Below are 15,279 nucleotides of genomic sequence, written 5' to 3' on the forward strand. Positions count from 1 at the left end.
CGAAGCAGCCAATTACTTCATCATACCACATTTCCCTTTTCTGAAGTTTGAGGAGGATCCAATTTCCAATGGATTCTGAGGCTAACGCTGATAGACGATCCTGAGTCATAGTTTCTTAAACAAAATAATCTGAAAGCTTCTGGGAGAATTTCATGAAATTCGTTTTGAATCATTTGCTTTATTAAGCTACTCAAATTTGAACCACGCATTGTTTCCCCATACAGTTTGTAATATTTGTTTAAGAAATTGCCATAGTTCTGTATCAATTTATCTCTTCCCAAGGGAACATTCTGACCATATTCGTAAAATTGAGTGGTATCAACTAACTTAAGAAAAGCTAGTTTTTGCCATCTTGAAAACCTAACTTCCAAATGGGTTATAATGTTGTCCAGTATTTTGTAATACAGTTGCTTGCCCCTACTTATACTGAAATATGTTGCCTTCAAATCAAATCATTTGAGAGATGATGCAGATCCTGTGGGCCTTTCAGCAAACTGAACAAACTAAATGCATTTATCATCATCTCGTAACTTTCTTAAAACTGTAGTACACTCTGAAACAGCAGTAATACAAAATTAAATATCATTAACTTTCTTCTGAATCATATTAAAGAGTAATTCATGTTTATTAAAAATATTTCCTAAAATATTGAGAGAAGAAAGACATAATTGAGATCAAGAAGACTATTAATGTAGCCTTGTGTTCCTTGGACTTTAATTAAACTCGTGTCTCATCCTGAGGTGGTGCAGCTCTCTTCAGGCACACCCCCAATGGAGGTGAACTGGACTGCTAAGGCATTTGAATCTGAACAATTCATTAATTCAGTGAAAACTTGTATTAATTTCACTCTGTTAGTATGCACAGCAGAAATTTTCGTAGCATTTGATTTCCTCCCTACTTCACAATGTGCAGGCATCCTTTGCTCTGTCACTCTTATCCAGTACAGCACTATTTTTTGGTGATCGGTGTAAGAAAGCCGGTACCGGTATGCCTTTAAGAGTGGAAAAAATATTTTAACTCATGATATTAGAGGCAACTTTGTTGGATCAATCAATCAATCAATCAATTGATCAAAAAGTCAATCAGGACTGATCTGCATTTAGGGGAGTTGCCCAGATGGCAGATTCACTGGTTACGTATGTCCCTAACTTTGCCAATTAAAATAAACCATAGCTATCTGTCTATCTGTTGTTTAACTAGTCTTTTCATAATAATGGCAAAGAATTTAGAAATTTATTGAACATCTCCGCTGGTAAATTATTTCAATCCCTAACTCCTCTATCTATTAACGAATATTTGCCCCGATTTGTTCTCTTGAATTCCAACTTTATCTTCATATTGTGACCTTTTCTACTTTTCAAAATACCACTCAAACTTATTCGTCTACTAATATCATTCAACCCACCTCTCCACTGACAGATCGGAACATACCACTTAGTCGAGCAGCTCGTCTTCTCTCTCCCATGTCTTCCCAGCCCAAACTTTGCAACATTTTTGTAACGCTACTCTTTTGACAGAAATCACCCCAAACAAGTTGAGCCTCTTTTCTTTGGATTTTTTCCTGTTCTCGAATCAAGTAATCCTGGTGAAGGTCCCATACACTGGAACCATACTCTAGTTAGGGTCTTGCCAGAGACTTATAGGCCCTCTCTTTTACATCCTTACTACAACGCTAATAACCATGTACAGAGATATACAGTATAACATGTAGGCAGCAGGTAGGGATCCTATTTGGAGGCAGCCCTGCACAGGGAGTGGCACCCCTACCTACGTGAGTCCCAGAGCACACTTTTTTTTTTGCTAGGGGTTAGGTCTTACGGCGACGATGGGATAGGAAAGGCCTAGGAGTTGGAAGGAAGCGGCCGTGGCCTTAATTAAGGTACATCCCCAGCATTTGCCTGGTGTGAAAATGGGAAACCACGGAAAACCATCTTCAGGGCTGCCGATAGTGGGATTCGAACCTACTATCTCCCGGATGCAAGCTCACAGCCACGCGCCTCTACGCGCACGGCCATCTCGCCCGGTCCAGAGCACACTGACCTGGTGTGTAACATCTGGTAAGGGTCCCAGTTCATGGTTACTAGTGAAGAGCTCAATGGCACCTACAGCAGAGAAGTTGGACTTTGGTACGGTGGACATGGCAGAAAGGGCAGCCCTGTAGTTGGGGATTAATATGAATATGACCTGCTGCCTTGGAGGTTGGATAGGGGACTATCAAAGGCTAAGGGCGAACACCCACACAGAAACATCCTCTCTAGCGTTATACTTAGCAGGCCAGCAAAGAGAGACATTGGAATTGCTTTTAAAACTAAAAAGAGCCTCAGATATGATAATAAAATCCTGAAAGTGACTTGATCTTTGTATGGCTCACATAGGAATGATGGTCAGTAGCCTGATGTTAAGCAGAGCCATGCCAAGAGAAAAAACACTATAGGACATGAATTGGAACTTTAAACATCATGACCCTGATTGCTAAGTGTGAAGAGCTCACTGATCTCATGGAAAGAAGGAAGATAGACGTCCTAGGGTTGAGTGAAACAAAGTGGAAAGGGAAAGGTGTAAAATCGCTTTGCAAAGGTTACACTCTCCAGTAGCATGGCAATATAAATGAAGCATGTAATGGTATAGCATTTCTCCTAAGTAAACATGTAGATGCAGTTTCAGACATAGAATATGTCAGTGAGAGGATAATGAAGTTACGATGGAAAACAAATAAGAAGATCTTGACCATTGTTCAAGTGTATGCACCATAGTCTTGTTGCACTCAAGAGGAGAAAGATGCATTCCTTGAGGACCTGGAAGAATATGTAGAAGAGGGCAACGTAATAGTGATGGAAGATCTTAATGCCCAAGCTGGATTGATAGACAGGGATATGAAAATATGATTCGCCCCAATGCAGAAGGAGAACACTGCTTAGATTTCTGCCTGAGAAATAACCTCCTTATTAAAAATACTTATTTTAAGAAACAAGTGAGCCATAAAATCACAAGGTACAAATGGGAAGAAAACCTGAAATCTCTAATAGACTATATTATATCTGACAAAGAATCTGGAACTCTCATCACAGATGTAATAGCCTTCCCAACTGAAAGCCTAGATAGTGACCATTGGCTACTAACTGCCACTTTGTGAAACTTTCCAATGGGAAAGGCAAAACCAAAGCATACACTAAAGATAAAGGTTTGGGATCTAGAATGTCCTGAGGAAAAGGAAGCATACCAGCAGAAAACCAATAAAAACCTATCACATAATGAATTAAGATCAGGCCAAGAAGAGTGGAACAGGTTTAAAGAAATAATTGTGGGCACTGCAGTCGATATACCATAGCTGGTAAAAAAAGCACCAAAGTAAAGGAGAAAGAATACTTCAGCAGAACTCGAAGACAAAACACTTTGGTGGAGTGGACCTTCTTGGCTTTGCACGCAACGTCAACAACCAGAGCATTCAGAAGAATTTGAAACAGAACTACCAGAGCTGAAGGTCACAGCAGTTACGTTGTCAGCAACATCAACCAGCATTTCCCCTGGTGGAATGCCACTATCCAGAAAGCGATAAAGGAAAGGAATATGGCTAGGAAAGATAGGGACAAGGAGAACCAAAAGCGTGCAAGAAAAAATGAAATCAGACTGAGAGAATTACATCAGAAGTATAGAGACTTGAAACTTAAAGCTAAGAGATTAATCAAACCAGAGAAAGAAAAATGTTGGTTGGATTTCACTGCCAACTTAGAAAACAACAGCAATAATGACAAGAAGCTCTTGTACAGCATTATGAAAAATAGAAGAAAACCATATGTACCATTAAAGCTATAGAAAATGAGGATGGAATGGTTGTATGGAAAGAGACTAACATAAGACAACTGATGAGGAAATATTTTGCACAGTTACATAATGCAAAAGATGAAATGGAGAAGGAAGGAGAAGGTTCAGAAGCTGAGAGTGAGGGGAGTGAAAGTAAGCCTTCCCTGACCTGGTCAGAGGTTGAAAATGCTCTAAAGAACATGCAGAAGGCAAGACACCTGGCATCGATGAAGTGAGTGTTGACATGATAAAGGCTGCAGGAATTCCTGGACTTCATTGGTTGTTCAGAGTTTTGAATGCCATCTGGAAGGAGAATAAGGTTCCAAAAGATTGGACAAAGGAGACTATAGTTCCCCTCTTCAAACAGGAAGCAGACATCAATGTAGCAGCTACAGAGGAATCACACTCCTGTCTCATGGATTAAAGCTTATGGAGAAAAGTATTGATAAACAGCTCAGGAACATCATTGAAACTCAGCTAGAAGAAAAACAATGTCAATTTATGGGTGGTATAACAACCACTGACTCCAGCTTTGCTGTCAGGAAGATTATAGAGAAATACTGGGAGAAAGGAAGAGATATCAACTTGGATCTGGAAAAGGCTTATGACAACGTGCCTAGGGACAAGATCTGGGATTGTCTATCAAAGAGAAACTGTCCAAATAGGGAGCGGATATTCTGATTGGTTTGTTACTTCTAAGGGAGTGCAACTAGGCAGTGTATTGTCGCCACTGCTATTTATCCCTGTAATGGACGAAATCATAAGGAGGGTGAAACAATAGTGTGCCGGTACTGATTTCAAGGCATTGGGTTTCGCAGACGATGTGGTGATTTGGAGTTGCACAGAGGATGAAGTACAGCAGAAACTAGATGCCTGGAACAACCAATTTAAGGAGTTTAGCCTAAAAATTAGCCCTACGAAGATGGTAACATGAAGATTAGATGGCAAAGAAGAAGTATGAATATTATGCTGGATGGAAAGAAGATAGTAGAAGTTGATCATTTCCAATACCTTGGCAGTATTGTAACTCGATATGGCCGTTGCTCAGATGAAATCACCAATAGGATTCAGACAGGAGGTCATTTGTACCATCATGTCAGGAACCTCCTCTGAAACACCCAAATTCATTTAATATCTAAAAAAAAAACTTTGTATCAGGCCTACTTTGTACCAATAACAACATATGGTCTGGAAACTTGAGCCATCAACAGAAGAGATAACAGCAAACTCCAGGCTGTGGAAATGAAATTTCTGAGGTCAATGCTGCAGAAAACGAGACAAGATAAGATCCAAAAGGTCCATGAAGACATCCAAGTGGAAGCCACTCAAAATTCTAGCAACATCAAGACTGAGATGGTTTGGTCACTTGAATAGGATGGATCTGAAGAGGGTAGCATGAAAATGGTTTGACAAAGATTTGGAGGGAAAACAACCTAGGAGCAGACGAAGGACATGATGGATCCCCCAAATAAAAAAAAGATCTGCAAGGAAGAGGAGTGGAAGTGTGTAAAGTTAAAGAAGAGGTGTACTTGCATAGACATAAGTGGAGAGCGCTCTTGCACTGCACCTGGGAAACTGGAGACGGTTAAATTATGATGATGGTGATGATGATGATGATGATGATGATGATGTCAGTATAACATCATCCTCAGAAAGCCATACGTCTGATTCCTGTTCTTCACTCATATAATTTCTATATACGGTATTTAAGAAAACATAAAGGCCCAATGATACAGCCTTGAGGAATTCTCCTCTTAATGGTTACAGAATCAGATAATGCTTCACCTACTCTAATTCTCTGAGTTCTATTATATAGAAATATAGCCACCCATTCAGTCACTCTTTTGTCTAGTCCAATTGTACTCATTTTTGCCATTATTCTCCCATGATCTACCCTGTCAAATGCCTTGGATAGGTCAATCACGACACAGTCCATTTGACCTCCTGAATCTAAGATATGTACTATATCTTGCTGGAATCCTGCAGTTTGAGCTTCAGTTGAATAACCTTTCCTAAACCCAAACTGCCTTCTATTGAACAAATTATTAATTTTGCAAACATGTCTAATATGATCAGAAATAATGCTTTCCCAAAGCTTACTTGTAACACATATTAAACTGACTGGCCTGTCATTTTTGGCTTTATGTTTATCACCCTTTCCTTTATACACAGGGGCTACTATAGAAAATATAGTTCCTTCATACAAACAGTAATCAAGTTAGTTCCTCAGATATGGTACTATATCACAACCCATTGTCTTTAGTATATCCCCAGAGATCTTATCAATTCCAGCTGCTTTTCTAGTTTTCAACTTTTGTATCTTATTGTAAATTAAGTTCAAATGATGCACAAAGCAATGAACAATAATGCCACTCTATATTCTGCCATTCTCTACATGCTTGCGCCACATGATCAGTTTGAGCCTGAGCGGCTAGGACTGGTCGGGCCTCATGCTGCAACTGGGCACTGGCATCTACCAACCTACAATGATGATGTCACACGCAAGGTTTCCTGCGGCCAGGCGCCGCGCATTACACCATCAATTGGTCTGACTTTTTGAGGTTTCACCCCATCAACTAGCGTATGTACCACCCTATAAGAAAGATGAAAATCCACAGCCTGTTTCCAGTCATTCGACCAGTTCAGGAATGGAATGATTGAAGCCTCATCTGGCGGTGAGGATAGGAATTGCTATTGGCTTTACGTCGCACCGACACAGATAGGTCTTATGGCGACGATGGGACAGGGAAGGGTTAGGAGTGGGAAGGAAGCGGCCGTGGCCTTAATTAAGGTACAGCCCCAGCATTTGCCTGGTGTGAAAATGGGAAACCACGGAAAACCATTTTCAGGGCTGCCGACAGTGGGGTTCGAACCTACTATCTCCCGAATACTGGATACTGGCCGCAGTTAAGCGACTGCAGCTATCGAGCTCGGTAGGGTAGGAATTGTACCACCTTGTCAAAGCCTGTCGCACTCCTCTGGGGCAATGTTTAATGACAGATGAAATAAAATGATATTGGACTGTGTTGCTGGAATGAAAGATGACAGAGAAAACTGGAGTACCCAGAGGAAAACCTGTCCCATCTCTGCTTTGTCCAGCACAAATCTCACATGGGGTGACCGGGATGTGAACACATGGTTATTTCACTAGACAGAAAGCTGCAACAGCTGCTACTAGACACCTCCAAGGACACTGTAGGTTGACAACATATCACGACTTTGGGGAAGCTTTTCCATAACATCAATAAGACAGCGATCAGCTTCAGAGGGTCCTTTAATAAATAAAAATTCAACAGGCCCAATTTCACCAAGTTAAATCAAATGACAACACTCATTTTGGAAAGGAAGAGCAGCTGAAGAGAACAGTTTTTCAATTAAGATGTAACTTTAACACAAAAAAGTCCTTTACAAAAACTTGTTTTTAAATGAACAAAAGTGCTATGTAACTTATCAACAATTTTTCAACATCTATTTAAGTGAATAGGAAATTGTTTTAAATTAAGTTTGTCGTGCTCACCACACGACACCTCGTAATCTACGGGCCTTCAGGCTGAGCAGCGGTCGCTTGGTAGGCCAAGGCCCTCAGGACTGTAATGCCATGGGGTTAGTATTTTTAATCAAGTTAGAATATAAGTACTGTAGATCCATCTTCTTCACTGCCCCATTCAATCCTCCCCCCCTATTTAATTTATTTTTATCTTTTTAAATTAGTTTTGTTTTAAGCATAACAAAGGTGCCATTTTATGATGTTCTTTTTTTTTCTTTTTTTTTTTTTTTGAGAAGAAGATAATTCTATATAATTTCACCTAAGCAATGTTAAGTAGCTGAATATGTTCGTAAGGAATGAAACATGTTCTAACAATTAATTTGCTTAAAGCAAATATATAGTATCAAACAGGTGGAAGTTTACTTTTATTGATTTAATGTAAATAAGATTTGATACGCGAAATGAAGCTCATTTCTCGCTAACATACCACATAGCCGAGCATATCGTCTCCTTATTCCCAAGTCTTCCCAGCCCAAAATTTGCAACATTTTCGTAACACTACACCTTTGTCGGGAATCACCCAGAACAAATCGTGCTGCTTTCCTTTGAATATTTTCCAGTTCTCGTATGAAGTAGTCCTGGTGAGCGTCCCATACACTGGGGTCTTACCAGAGACTTATGCACCCTCTCCTTTACATCCTTATTGTTGTTGTTTGTTTCAACAGTCCATAGACTGGTTTGATGCAGCTCTCTGCTTGTCATATTCATACCTTGGTCTACCCCTACCGTTCTTACCACCTACACTTCCTTCAAAAACCAACTGCACAAGTCCTGGGTGTCTTAAGATGTGTCCTATCATTCTGTCTCTTCTTCTCATCAAATTTAGCCAAATCGATCTCCTCTCGCCAGTTCGATTCAGTATCTCTTCATTCGTGATTCAATCTGTCCATCTCACCTTCAGCATTCTTCTGTAATACCACATATCTTTCTTTCTGAGCTAGTTATCGTCCATGTTTCACTTCCATACAATGCCACGCTCTACATGAAAGTCTTCAAAAACACCTTTCTAATTCTTATATCAATGTTTGAAGTGAGCAAATTTCTTTTCTTAAGAAAGCTCTTCCTTGCTTGTGCTAATCTGCATTTTATGTCCTCCTTACTTCTGCCATCATTAGTTATTTTACTACCCAAGTAACAGTATTCATCTACTTCCTTTAAGACTTCATTTCCTAATTTAAGATTTCCTGCATCTACTGCCTTTGTTCGACTGCACTCCATTACTTTTGTTTTGGGCTTATTTATTTTCATCTTGTACTCCTTACCCAAATCTTTGTCCATACCATTCATCAGCTTCTCGACATCTTCTGCAGTCTCGGATAAAATAACAATATCATCGGCAAATCTCAAGGTTTTGATTTCCTCTCCTTGGATTGTGATTCCCTTTCCAAATTCCTCTTTGATTTCCTTTACTGCCTGTTCTGTGTAAATATTGAAAAGGAGGGGAGACAAACTGCAGCTTTGCCTCACTCCTTTCTGGATTGCTGCTTCTTTTTTCAAAGCCCTCGATTCTTATCACTGCAGACTGATTTTTATACAGATTGTAGATAATTCTTTGTTCTTGGTATCTGATCCCAATCACCTTCAGAGTCTTAAATAGCTTGGTCCAATCAACATTATCGAATGCCTTTTCTAGATCTACGAATGCCATGTACGTGGGCTTGTCTTTCTTGATTCGACATCCTTACTACAACCCCTAAATACTCTCATAACCATGTGAAGAGATCTGTAACCTTTCTTAACAACCTCGTTATTTAGATTTCCCCAGTGAAGATCATTCCTTATATTAACACCTAGGTACTTATAGGTAATTTCACCCCATCAACACAATAATTAAAACAGAGAGTACTTTTCCTTTTGGTAAAACTTACAACTTGACTTTTCATCCCATTTACATTCATACAATTGTCTGCTGTCAATCTCACTATATTGTTTAGGTCCCCCTGCATTTGCTCACAATCCTGCAACTCATTCACTACTTTATACTACTCTACATCATCCACAAATAGCCTTGTCTCTGATTCCAGTTCTTTACCCATATCATTTATTTATATATATAAAGGAAAACATAAATGTCGAATAATACTGCCCTGTGGGACCCCCTCTTAATCATTACAGGATCAGATAACATTTCACCTACTCTAATTGTCTGAGTTCCATTTTCTAGAAATGTAGCCACCCATTCAACCACTATTTTGTCTAGTCCAATAACCCTAATTTTTGTCAGTAATCTCCCATGATCTACCCTATAGGTAGATAGGTCAATAGAGATAACAGACCATTTGTCCTCCTGATATCTGCTATATCTTGCTGGAATTTTACAAGTTGAGCTTCACTGGAATAAACTTTCCTAAATCTGAACTGCCTTCTATAAAACCAGTTAGTAATTTTTCAAATGTGTCTAATATAATCAGAAAGAATGCTTTTCCAGAGTTTACAAATAACACATGTCAAGATGACTGGCGTGTAATTATCCGCTTTATCTTCGTCACCCTTTCCCTCGTACACTGGGGCTACTATTGCAACTCGCCATTTACTTGGTATCACTCCTTCATGCAAACAGTAATAAAATATGTATTTTATATATGGCACTATATCGCAACCCATAGCTTTTAATATATCCCCAGAAATCTTATCATCTCACCTGCCTTTCTAGCTTTCAACTTTTGTAACTTTTTATAAATGTCTTTACCATCAAAGGTAATTCAGTGTTTTGCTAGTATTAGTCGCTTTCTCTATCTGGACATTATCTTTAACTCCAACTACCTTTACATATTGCTGAATGAATACTTCTGCCTTCTGTAAGTTCTCGCATATACACTCCCCTGGAATGTCCTTCCTGGAACCTGTTTCTACCTTGAAGTATCTATATATTTTCTTTCAATGCTCCCTAAAATTCATATGGGTGGCACTTATGTTTGCCATCATGTTATCCTTATCAGATTTTTTTCACTAAAATCAATTTCCTAAGGAGCTCCTTCAATATTTCGTTACTCCCACAATCATTCCTAACTCTATTTCTTTCTAATCTGTACCTCCTTTTTAATCTCTTTATTTCCCTGTGATAATATAATGGGTCCTTACTATTCCTTACCAATTTTAAAGGTAAATACCTATTTTCACAGTCCTCACCAATTGCTTTAAACCCATCCCATAGGCTGTTTACACTTTTATTTAGCATTTTCCATTGATCATAATTCCTTTTTAAAAATTTTCCCGTTCCCCTCTTATCAGCCAGATGGTATAGCCTAATAGTCCTACGTTTTCGACAATCCTTTGTAACACATTTATTTCTAACTATGACAAAGACAGCTTCATGATTGCTTAGACCATCTATCACTTTAGATTCCCTATAGAGCTTATCTGGTTTTATCAGCACAATGTTTAGAATATTTTTTCCTCTAGTTGGTTCCATCACTTTCTGATTCAGCTGTCCTTCCCATAACAATTTATTCACCATTATTTATTTGTTGGTCATGCTTTCCCTTCCCAGTTAATATTTGGCAAGTTCAGATCACCTGCTACATTAACGTTGCTTTCTGTGTCGTTCCCCACATAACTGATTATCTCATCAAATAATTCTGCCAGATCTGTACACCCCAAAAACATCAAGTTGCCTATTGTCTTTAGAGATGAGCCTTACACTAGAACTTCATGTTCCTCATCCTTAACTTTTTTGTAGCTTACAAATTCTTCTTTCACCAGTATAAATACTCCCCCTCCTATCATTTCTAATGAACTTCATGTGCAAGTAGATTTTTTTTAAACCCAAAATTTTGTGATAGACAGGATCACATGGAGAAGGGAGGGGAAGAAAAGAAGGGAGATTTAAGGTTCAAAATCAACATACATGATTGTTCAGTAGGTATCACATTTTATTATTGTGAAAGCATTTCTAGAAAATTCTAGAACCATACAAGCTACCTTAAATATTTCAGCTTAGAAAGCAGCTGAGAAAATTAACCTGCTGATTAAAAACATGTTTTATAAAATTATTTACATTATTACAAAAACGATTATAAAATATGTAAGCACAATCATAGTTTTAGTACAAGTCTTCATCAATATGAAATAATTTATGTACTGTAAATGGACTATCATTTTACATCCATAGACATGACTAGAAGCTGGATCTATTCAACCAAAGAAATTGAAGCTACTTACTAGGAGCCTCCTTAACATAATACAGTATAATCCCTCCCTAAATATTATTACTTCATTACAATTTTTGTACAGCAGAACCTCCTCGATTATCAGTCTCTTGATTAACTGAATATCGGATTATCCAAGGGCTATTGCATATTTTGACATGAAGCGTTGTTCGAACTGGGGTTGGGGATCTCTGGCAAAATATGTGTGTGCAACGCTTTTCATGTAACTCAAAAAGTATTATATATACAGGAAAGGTTTGCATATTATTTTAAAGTAAAAGATGAATATGCAAGATGTTACCATGGTAGCGATCAATGCACATTATCACCAGTTGGCCGCCCAGTTAATATAAATATTTTGGTGGTCGACGGCCTATTACCACGGGTAATGTAGCTTGGCATGAAGATGTCACGCAGAGAAAAGTAATGCGCAGTTTGATTTATCTTTAAGAGTTATAGCAGAAAACCCCAGATAAATTAAAATATGACTGATTTTTTTTTTGCCTGAAAATTTATGAATTTTGTCATATTTTGCACATTTTTCCCGAATATATGACCAATAAGCGGGTAACAGCTTATCAAAAGTATATACAAGAAGAAACTAGACTTGATAAGGGATTAAATAAGACCAAAAGTAAATCTGCAGAATATGTGAGACAGTCAGGAAAACATCTCCAACTTGAGCCTGCAGTGTTGGCCTCTTGTAAAAGCTAACGTCAAAACAAACTACACTGTGAATTATACATATCTTACTTCTGATATTAAACACCAATGTTCAACAAAAGTTTGAAAATTGCTAAAAATTATGCAAATGAAAATTTAAATGAACAAATAAAATTATTTGAATTTAAGCTGTTTATTAGTTGTAATTACTATACAACCAACAGATCATAAAAATATCCCTATCCAAAACAGACTGCCACATCTGTTATTATATAATCTATATGCATGGCTAAAATTCTCTGCACCTGTTAGAATATAGTAAAGAGTTACGTCTCTTATAAAGATAAGAGACCCTGTAGAAGGCTACGGTTGCCATTCGCAACACGCGGTATTTCCATATGCTAAATGAATGGTATCCTTATTGGCTGTTATTGAGACCCCCTTTCTGAATATCACTGATCATTCTGAAAGTTTAAAAAAGTCAATAACAAGGTTGCATTTTGTCAACTAGTCTGTTTAGCTCCACCTTTCACTTTAAATATAACTATTTTATGCATCATGTCTAAGTTAATAAGAGAAAATGCATGGTTTTGGACATTGAAAGAGAAGTTAGAATAATTGAAAACCAAGTCAGTTGGACATATGGCTACAGTCGCGTAGCTGTGAGCTTGCATTTGGGAGATGGTGGGTTTGAATCCCACCGCCGGCAGCCCTGAACGTGGTTTTCCACTTTCACACCAGGCAAATGCTAGGGCTATACCTTAAGTCCATAGCCACTACTTTCCCAATCCTAGCCCTTTCCTTTCCTTGCATCACTGTAAATGTTCAGTGTGCTGGTACAATGTTAAACCACTAGAATAATAATAATAATAATAATAATAATAATAATAATAATAATAATAATAATAATAATAATAATAATAATAATAATAATTTTAAAGTGGTTCATTAGTGGTTTTGGACAGGGGTGAAGAAGATTATATCCTTGATCCTATATTCCTCTACAATCAGCACAGGAATTAGCAAAAACCTTTGTGCATTTTACGAAGCTAGAAGATGACGCTTCATTCTTTAACATTATTTTACTCCAGTAAATTAGAATGGACATTAGAGGGAAAAAATGGTGGTAGTGATGTTCAGAAGAAAGTTGCAGACATCTTTAAGATAATGTAAAAATATTGGTAAGAACAAGTTGAATGGATTATCAGTCTTTACCAATTATCCACTCCTCTCTCCTTCATTAAGACAGATAATCAAGGTTTTGCTGCAGTTTACAATGTCAAATATAAATGTAAATCATTCATGTTACGATTTTGAAGGTTAGAAGAAAATGCTCACACGGGAAGTCTAGCTTATTATGAAAAATGATTTTTACTCCCCCAGCTGTGAGGATTATGAAAAGAATAGAATCACAATGATCATTCTTCACTATAAATATTTCATCACTGAAATATTACCAGGGAGGAAGAACAGAACATTTTGTAGAAAAGAAGTTGTGCTTTCTTGTGGTAATGAGACAGTACTAAGCAAGTGTTAAAAATAAGTCTTCATACATGCTTCTCAGGTGAATTGTTGACATTCTGTACTTATTGTGTACTTTCACTACAAAAAGTTCCCAGAATGTTGGTTAACATTGTATTATGTATGGTGTTTATCCAAAAATTTAATGCTCTGAAGAAGCCCTTAAAAGAAGGGCAAAACATGTATGTGTAAGTAATGATTGGTATTGATTGACTGTTTGAACATTAATTTTTACTCAAGAGTAAATTTATTTAACAGAACTTTACTCACTTGGCACATCTGTATAAAATTTAAGTGGTACATGGCCAAGTATAAACATTAGGCAAATCTTCTAATGTACAGAATGCGAATATGTTCAGTGTTTCCTAGCAAACAACATTAGCAGAAAAACAAACGTGTCTGTTTTTGTTCATAGATCTACTTTACGACTTATTAAATTATATTGGTTATAGGAGAACTTGAATGTGTTGAAATTACATTATTTAACTTTTCTTATTAATACCTTCCAAAAATTCAGTTTTGTCTTATATGCGAAACAGTCTTGTGTTCTAGCCAATACAATACTTGCATATGAATCTAAGTATTGTACACAGGATTATAAATAAGAATGTATTCCCACAGTATGGTGGTACTAGATCTAGAACTGCCCCAGTTGAACATACAGATAGGAATAGTAATTATTCTCACTTGAAAGTCTTGGTACAAGCAGCCAAAAGCTCAAGAATCTCATAACACCTAAAGTCAACTTGAACAGTACTGCACTATCTGTGCACATGTGCAAATTGCAATTTTATGCAAACATTTCTGTCTTCAAAGACAGAAGTCTTATCTGTTTTAAAGGTACAAGTTTCTGGTTAATCTGTCGTAACACGTGTGCAACATTATTTTGGACCTTCTTTCTTCACATTAACAAATTGCTAATTTGCAAAAACAATTAAATGGACAATGTAATAGTTGTTCCCAGTTTAGGAACCAGATGAAAGATTATTTGTAAATAAATATAAATTGAGTTGTCATTCCTTTAAATGATGCTTTCTCTTGCTCTTTTGTTTATTAACTCCTTTATATTTAACTGTTTAATCACACCTACTTACAAAAGAGGAATGATGACAAACAGAAGAAAATTTAAGCTACAAATGCACCCTGCAAAGAAGAGTTACTAGCTAATGCTTGACTGCATTGAAATGACTTGTGGCTCTTCAACGGCAAATAGTGCCCAGTACATTTTTGCTTTCAAAACTAATACTCTGGGAAAGATTTGTGCCCTTCTGCTCATAATTTATTGAATGTAATATTTTTATTAGTGCACAGCGATGGCTGCGAAACAAAAATCATGAGTCCAGGAACATTACAAAAGTCCCAGTAAATAAAGTGCAATGTATTAGTTATTCCTGGTGAATTAGTTTCAAAATTTAAAAAATACATCAGACACAATTCACCATTTGAAGTTACAAGATACTTCTAGGCAGTAAAGTATTGGCTAATAGCCCCTCTACTGTGCAGGGTACATTTGTAGCTTAAACCACGTTCTGTTCATTCCCTTTTTTTGGTGAATAAGTAGTTATCATTTTACAGTGAAATGCAAAGTTAAACAAGAGA

Source organism: Anabrus simplex, chromosome 7, assembly GCF_040414725.1.
Source record: "Anabrus simplex isolate iqAnaSimp1 chromosome 7, ASM4041472v1, whole genome shotgun sequence".
NCBI classification, from domain to species: domain Eukaryota; kingdom Metazoa; phylum Arthropoda; class Insecta; order Orthoptera; family Tettigoniidae; genus Anabrus; species Anabrus simplex.